We start from the raw sequence: 8,734 nt of genomic DNA, 5'->3' as shown, positions 1-8,734 counted from the left end.
AACATCCATGATCTCATGTAGACACAAAAAAAAGACTTTTTTCCTTATGATGAGGGCTCAGAATCTACTCACTTAACAACTTTTGTATGTTATACAGCAGTGTTGTACATTACATCCCTAGTGTTTATTCATTGTATAACTGAAAGTTTGTACCTTTGACTACGTTCATTCAATTCCCCCTCTGGTAACCACAGATTTTATCTTTTTTTCTATGAGATGGTTTTTTTGTTTGTTTTTTGAGATATTCAATATTTGTCTTTTTTTGTCTGATTTCATTTCACTGAGCAAAATGCTTTAGGGTCCAGCCATGTTGTTGAAAGTGATAGGATTACCTCCACTTTATGGCTACAGAATTCTTCATTTGATAGTTCTTTATATATATTAAACATCTTTATTCATTATTCATTCATCCATTAATGGACCCTTGGGTTGTTTCCATCATTGTTAATAACGCTGCTACAAACACGATGGTGCAGATCTCTCTTCTACACCGTGTTGTTGTCTTTGGGTATACTTTCCAACATGGAATTACTGTATCACTATGTGGTTTTATTTCAGAACCTAAATTAGTGGATATCTTGAAGAAGTACAGCAGTTCCAAAATTCTCCAGGTATTACAAGCTGAATTGTGTCCTCCAAAATTTAAATGCTGAAGTCCTTATCACCAGTACCTCAGAATGTGGCTGCATTTGGAGGCAGGGTCTTTAAAAAGATAACTAAGGTTAAATTAAGTCATTGGATTTGACCCTAAAACAATCTAGACTGGTGTCATTATAAAAAGAAGAAATTAGAACATAACCACAGAGAGAAGACCATGTGAGGACACAGCGGGAGAACAGCATCTACAACCCAAAGAAAGAGACTCCGAAGAAACGAATCCTACCAGCACCTTTACCTCTGGCTTCCAGACTCCAGAACTGTGAGAAATAAATTCTGTCCTTTAAGTCACCCCATCTGTAGTACTCTGTAATAGCAGCCCAAACAAACTAATATACCAGACAGTATTGATTCCAAGCTCTCTCTGGATGTAAAGATTCTCAGTGGCATCATCTCATCAGCATCACTAGCCAGTGCCCTGAAATCCTGTACATTTTTGTGTTATAATCTGGGCATATTAGAGGGACAGCAAGTCAGTGACACTTGCCAGTCTGCCATGCTCCCCACAGCGGTCAGTGTTGGGTGTGGCCACACTCATGACTTCTGGCTTCAGCCCATCTTCCTGGAATGTGTGTTTCACCTATAAGCTGAAAGGTCAAGCAGGTCTCTTTGAGACACTGGGATGGTTTCTTACAGAAAACCTCAACCACTAAAACAAGTCTGTAAATGCAACTCCGTATAATGGATAATAGTGACAGAAAGCTGAGCATAACATTTCACTCTATCATTTTTTAAAGAGAGCGATCATACACCAAACAAGTCCATGGCAACAGGACCAAGCCTTTGGGATCTACCCAATCACGTGATTTAAGGTGCTCATCCTACATCCCAGCATTCAGACACATCACAGCATCCGAACTGTCTACTTCCAAAACCCAGCTGCAGACACAGATGTTCTATTTGAACAACAAGAGCAAAAAAAGACTACATATTACTGACTAGTTGTACCTGGTGCAAAGGAATAAAAGGATCCTGAGTCCTTCTACTTGGCATGCACCATACTTCCTAATTTCTCATAACTAAATGCTGGGCTTCCATTCAAACTTTCTATATTGAATTGTGTCCTGAGATGCATCTTAATCATTGACAGAATTACATAATACTATGTAAAACAATTAGGACATTATGTAAAACAATGAATCCATCTGGCTAGTTTCTCTGTAAACAATTATAAATGTGCACTGTAAACGTGGGATGTCCTTGAGGAGAGAACACATGTGCTGTTCTAGGACCTCTTTGAATCATTAGCACAAAGTCCCTGATAAATGTGCACATCTGGTGAAGAGAAAGCTGTCTTTGATTAGAACATGTGGTCACTACCTGGTAACTAACTATCATCATCTCTTTAAGCATCAAGTCTTCCAACAATTTGAGGTAAGCACAATTTTGAGATCAGTTTATTTCCTCCTACTAGGATCTGACTGTCACACTTACAGCTTAGCCTTTCAAGATAATTAATTTAAATGTGGGAAGAGACATGCAGGATGTAGCTGATGGGTTACTAGAAACATATGGTCCTAACAAACCATGGGACAAACACAAGGGATTATTATGTCAAGAAAGCAGCCAGGATTCCTTAACATTATTGTCCCATAACTCTTCCAGGTTTCCCCAAACTCGATGGAGACAATACATTCAAATTTCTGCCCTCCAAGAAATATTTCCCAGTGCCTTCTTCTACCCACTATTTTTCCTTCAGACCTTTGAAGGGGACATCTTCAAGTAATGTGAACATCAATTCTCCAAGGAATCAACAGTGTTTACTGAGCCCCTGCTGTTGGTGTGGCACAAACTCCGGTTTCTTGAAGGGTTACGATCTAGTTGTAAAGAAATACCCATCACACCTGAAATTTTTCAGAACTATTCATTCTTGTGCAATGCAACTTACGTGTAATATATAGCATGTGTCAATCTATAGGAGTCCGTACATCCATGAGGGCACAGGTACGCATCTGCATTTGCTCAAGCTTATGTTCCCGGCACTTATAACAATGAATCACCCTTGGTAGTTATTCATAAATACCTTTGAATACAATATATGTAATAAGATGTAACAGAAGTCCAGGGAAAGGAGACATCAATTAAGAGCAAAGTTATGGGGATGATTTCATGAAGGAAATGACCTGGGTCTTAGAAATTCAGAACTCTTTTCGAATGGAAGCATGAACAAAGGGAAAAAGTGAACAAAATATAAGAGAAAAAGTCTGCGCGTCTTAGACTCACTTTGACCCCAAGCTTATTTACTCCACCAAATTTTCTTTCATTGTCTATCAGGCCCATAAGGTGTACGTTTTTCTACTTACCATGTTTAACGTCCATGATCTATCCAAATATTCTCCCCCTTGCACACACTCTCAGCTCCTCTCTCTCTTCTTCCCATCCAGAACCACTTGGCAAAACTCCCAAACATGGTTAAACCCAAGCCTCCATCTGCTCAGCATCTGCCCTCCAGCTGAACGTGACCAGAGAAAAGCACACAAATGTAATAACATGTTTTGATTTTAATTTAGATTTTATTTTAAATTTATGAACAAAAATCTCAACTGGCTTTTCAAAACTTCCTAACAATAGTAGATGTCCAGTCAATTTTCATCCTCCAAATGACTATTTCACATCTTTTTTCCTCTTCCCAAAATGTACAGAGACACCTACCTCACTCCCTGTCTTTGATAACACTGCTTTATTTCTCAGAGCAAATAGAAACAATAAAAAGAGATGAATCTTGCTTTTCCATAACCAAACTCTACAAACCCACCTGTAACCCTAACTGCCCTTTCCCTATTTCTTACCTTCTAAGGTCAATTGTTAACTAGTTCTTTTGAGTCTATGCTGGTTGCCTGCCTAAGGGTTAGCAACTTTTATCTCCTTTTTCTTCCAATTAACCTATCTTTTCTTATGTCTACACTGCTTCCATCTATATTAAAAAATATTTTTAAAATTCCCCCCTGACCCCATATTCCCATATTTTTCTCCCCTTGCAGTAACATTTGAAAGAATTATCTATACTTGGTGTTTCCTCTTCTTTACCTCCCATTCTCTCTTTAACCATTGCATTCAAAATTTCATCTTCGTCATTCAACTGTAGTTGCTCTTGTCAAAGTGATAATGTCATACCTAGTAGTCACTTTTCTGTCTTGGCTTTACTGGAGCTCTTCACAGGATTTGGCACGGCTGATCACCTGTTCCTTCTTGAAATACTATGGTTTTGGGGACACCATATCTATCTGGGTTTCCTGCTATTTGTTGGTTATACTTTCTCAGTCTACCTTGCTGGCTTTTCATCCTCATACTGACCTTTAGATATTTGGGTGCCTGAGCTCAGTCTCATCCTTAGGGTGAGCACCTCCCTCCCCAGGCGATCTCTTCTTGATACATGGCTTTAAATGCCATCTACACACTGGTGATTCCCAAAGTGTGTCTGCAGCTCTGAGCTTTCTCTTAAATTCCAGGCTGCTATATCTCTCTACCCAATGTTCAATGTCTTCATTTAAAAATTATCAAAGCAGAGGTCTTAATTTCCCAATTAAATCACTTCCTCCCCTAATTTCCTTATCTCAGAAAGTGACCCCACAAATCACTCAGCTGCTCAGACCACAAACCTGGGAGTCGTTCCTGACTCCTCTTTTTCCCTCTTACTGCACATACAACCCTTTATCAAGTCCTTTGTCAACCCCTGAAAACATATCCTGGCTCTATTGCCTTTCATACTTCCAGTGCCATCTCCATACTTCAGGCCGCCATCAGCTTTCACTTCTACTCCACATAACCAAGCAGCTGGTCCTCCTACACCTCCCTTTCTCTTCAACAGAATGTTGTCCACAGAGCAGACAGAGTAATTTTTTAAAACTATAAATTAGCTCATCTTTCTCCCCTGCACAACTCCCTCCAATGGTTTCCTTCTGCACCTAGAATAAAATTCAAGGTCCTTATAGCCTACAAGTCCCTAGTGATCTAGCTATTGGCTACTTCTCCTCATCCTACCCTTCTCCCTGTTGATCAGCCTCTCCAGCCACACAGATCAGGGCACTGGCACACTGAGGTTCCTGGTTCAAAGCTTTTATTATGTCACCCCCAAACTGAACTCTCAGTAATGTCCTTGTTTCTCTGCCCAACCTTCCACTATCTCTTTCCCTTTTCTAATAAGATTCTCCTCACACCTGTCACAATGGCCACGATCAACAAATCAAACAACAAGTGTTGGCGAGGGCGTGGAGGGAGAAAAGGGGACTCAAGTGCACTGCTGGTGGGAATGCAGACTGGTGCAGCCACTATGGAAAACAATATGGTGTTACCTCAAAAAATTAAAATTGAACTGCCATTTGACCCAGTGATCCCACTTCTAAGAATATACCCTAAGAAGTCTGAAACACCATCAGAAAGAATATATGTACCCCCATGTTCATAGCAGCACTATTTACAATAGCTAAGATCTGGAAACAGCCCAAATGTCCATCAGTAGACGAATGGATAAAAAAGCTGTGGTACATATACACAGTGGAGTACTATGCAGCTGTAAGAAAGAAAGATCTCTTATCCTTTGAGACGACATGGAGGGACCTGGAAAGTATTATCCTATGCGAAACAAGCCAAACAGAGAAAGACAAGTATCATATGATCTCACTTATTTGTGGAATATAATGAACATAACAGTCTGAGGAATGGGGTAGTCCCAGAGACGTGGAAGTGGGGTACAGACTGACAATCCCCAAAAGCAGGGGGAGATAAACCACAGAACTTATATGCATGTATGCATGAACAGTGGACATGGACAACAAAGCTGGGGACAGGGTGGGGAGGGGGGAGGAGGGACTCAGTGGGGGGAAAATGAGAAACATCTGTAACAAAAATTAATTAATTAATTAAAAAAAAAAAAAGAAGATCCTCCTTGCCACCCTCCTCATCCACCTTCACATGTAACCACAGTACAACCAGCCTTGCAGTACTGCCAACACCATACCCACATATGTTCATCTTCCAGGGCATCTGTGAGCAACTGGAGAATGATCACTCTCCCAGCTCTTTAGGTGAGGTGTCTTCTGAAGGCCCACACTTAAAACAGATTTTCTGTAAGTCTCTTCATTCACTCATTTCCTTCACAAAACAGAAATTTGAAGCATAATTGCAATGATTGTCAAAGTCCTGTTACTAATACAAATTTCACTTAGACTTAGTATAACCAAACATTTACAATTTTCAGAAGAGATAGCATTGACCCTTGTGGCCTACATCTATCTATCTCTAGCTAATCAAATGAAAATTTCCATTTAGAAATTGCCTAGAGTGTGGACACCTGTCCCAGAACTCCCACAAGCAAAGCTGCAGAGGTCTCAGGGTGACTGGGGGAATGCGATAACTTTATTGGCCACATAAAGAATTTAAGGAGTTAGGACCTTACTTTGTAAAGCATCAGAGAACCCATGGAGAACTTCAATTTTAAATAAATTACACTGACAACAGATTGGAGAATGAACTGCAAGGTGCCAGGTCGGTGGAAGGGAGAGACCATCTGGATCATTGCAATAGTTCAGGCAAAAGGTGAGGAGCTGACCAAAGAGAGTCACTGCAAGAGGGAGTAGGAATTCGGATTTGAAAAACACACCTAAGAGGAATCAGCAAGTGTGAGGTGTGAATTATCTTCCAGTAAAATCTTCTGTGACTCATTAGATGTGGAGGCTGAGGGAGGGAATGAATAAGGATGATACTGAGGGCTCTGGTCAGAGACTGCCTAGGTGGTGACAGCATTATTCAAATGGAAGAGGGGGCAGAGGAAGGCAAGCTGGTTGGGGGAGGAACAATGTGCTTCCTTTGGAACACATGAAATTGGAGGTGCTGCGGAATCTCAGGAATAGACGACAGGGAGGAGCCACAGCTGCAGACACAGATGTTGGTCAAAGCCCTGGAAACTGGTGGAGTCATCCAAGAAAAGCACACAGAGCGAGAAGAGAAAAGGTGTCCTTTTCCACAAAATTTAGCAATGTCGAAGGGAGAGAAGCAGTAGTATCTGGAAATAGGGCAGTGGGGTGGGGGGAAGATCATTTTAGGTTTACAAAGACGTGAACACTTTCTTTGGTGAAGTGGAAGAAACTGGAGGAGAGGGAGCAACAGAATATTTAGAAAAGAGGGCTAGAGCTAAAAACACAAGGACAGGCGAAGATAGCAGAGGCATGGAGAGGATGGAGATGCAGAACCCAATTAGCGGAGAGTTTGCCTCAGAGACATAAGGGAGAAGTGGATTAACAAACAACAGCATGGGAAAGCCAGGTTTGAAAGCAATGGCACCGAATAGTTATCCTGATGGTCCCCCGTCCTCTGTAAGAGGACAGTGATGGTCTGTGAAACGTGGCAGGAGAGAGGGGGGTGGCAACAGATTTGAGGGAATTGAAGAGATTTTGAAATTTCATCCCTGGAATAGGTCAAAGGAAGCTAACTGGGAAGTGATAATGGAGGACAGACCAGCACAGGGAGAGGGACCAGCACGGTGGGGGGGGGGGGGGCACCAGTTATTAAGCACCTTCTCCCCCTGGAAGTGTTTTAACGGACCCGCAAGAGTTGCTGCACCCAGGAAAGATTGGAGACTTTAATGAGCTGGAAAGCATTGTTACCTTCTTGGTGTTTTATTGCTTCATCACTAACAATCGTGGGGCTTCTGAGGGCGATGATTGAAGGTGACCCTGCCTATCTGCCTTGTCCTCGCTTCTTCTGCCTTCACTCCACAGACAAGAAGGGTGACTGCAGACTGCAGCTGTGACTTCCACCGCGTGGGAGGGTGGAGCTGAATTTTTCATAGCTTCCTGCTATCGCATCACACCTTTGCTTCCTCCTTCTCCACCTTGCCGTCCCGCCCAGTTCCCATCAGTGTGGGACGTGATTGATAATCAGAAGAAAAGGCTGAAGGTGCCCCACCGATTATCAAGAGGCGGAGGAGGACTCAGAGTCATTTCTTTGGGGGAGAAGGGGTGCTAAACAGTTACTGATAACAGCTAACATTTATCAGTCACAACCCTGGGCCAGGTGTTGTTTTATACACTCTGCATGTGTTAACTCACTTCTTTCACAATCCCCATGAGATGAGGCAGGATAACGCCCATGAAATAGATACTGCTATTATAAAACCTATTCTACAGATAAAAAAAAAAAAAACAGAGGCACAGAGGTTTGCCTAAGGTTACACAGCACAGATTGTAAGGAAGAAAATTCAAATCCAGAAAGCCTGGCTTCAACCTCTGCTTTTCATCAACATGCCACACTGCCCTCCTATAAGAGATCTACATGTAGAAGAACCTTAGACTTACTTTTATTTATTTTTGTTTGTTTGTTTTTTAAATCCCCACCTGAGGATATCTTTCTATTTATATACAGTTAGAGTGGGAGGGAAAAGGGTGAGAGAGAGAAATATCGATATGAGAGGGACACATAGACTGGTTGCCTCCGGAGCACGACCCCGACCAGGGCCAGGGACAAACCGCAACCGAGATACGTGCCCTTGGAGGGAATTGAACCCATGACTCATTGGTCCACGGGCCAACGCTCTACCGCTGAGCCAAGCCGGCCAGGGCTAGACTTACTTTTAGAGGAGACCTTAGGAACCACCCATTCCAGTCTTTCACATCAAGCAGGAATCTATCTGCAGCTGGGACGATTTCTGACTGGACAGGCTGCCGTTCGACTGCTGTAGAGCGCCAATTGGAACACAACCTGCCACAGTCCTGCTACTGGCCCTCCCTCCCCTGGGGAGCCCAGAGACCATGTCATCAGGCAGTGGGCCTTCTGACCCTGCTAGCACATGCATGTCATTACCCAGCCCTGAACAAGCAAGAGAAGGGCCATTTCCTCAGCTGGATAGAAAAAAGAGACCAACACGAGCCTGGACTCTGGGACTTCACATGGAGCCTCAGTGGGAGGCTCAGAAGAGGTTGGGTCCCTGAAGCCCATTATCCCAGGTCCCTGCCTTAAACCACCCAGAGGGAGGACACTTATGCCTGACCCTTGGGGCATTCTAATGTCAAATCAGAAAATGTCTGTAGATCAACATTTGTTTAGGTTCAGAAATGGACCTAAAAGTAAACTTTACCCTCTA

Source organism: Molossus molossus, unplaced genomic scaffold (assembly GCF_014108415.1).
Source record: "Molossus molossus isolate mMolMol1 unplaced genomic scaffold, mMolMol1.p scaffold_m16_p_12, whole genome shotgun sequence".
Lineage (NCBI taxonomy): Eukaryota > Metazoa > Chordata > Mammalia > Chiroptera > Molossidae > Molossus > Molossus molossus.
Note: the sequence above shows the minus strand (reverse complement) of the source record.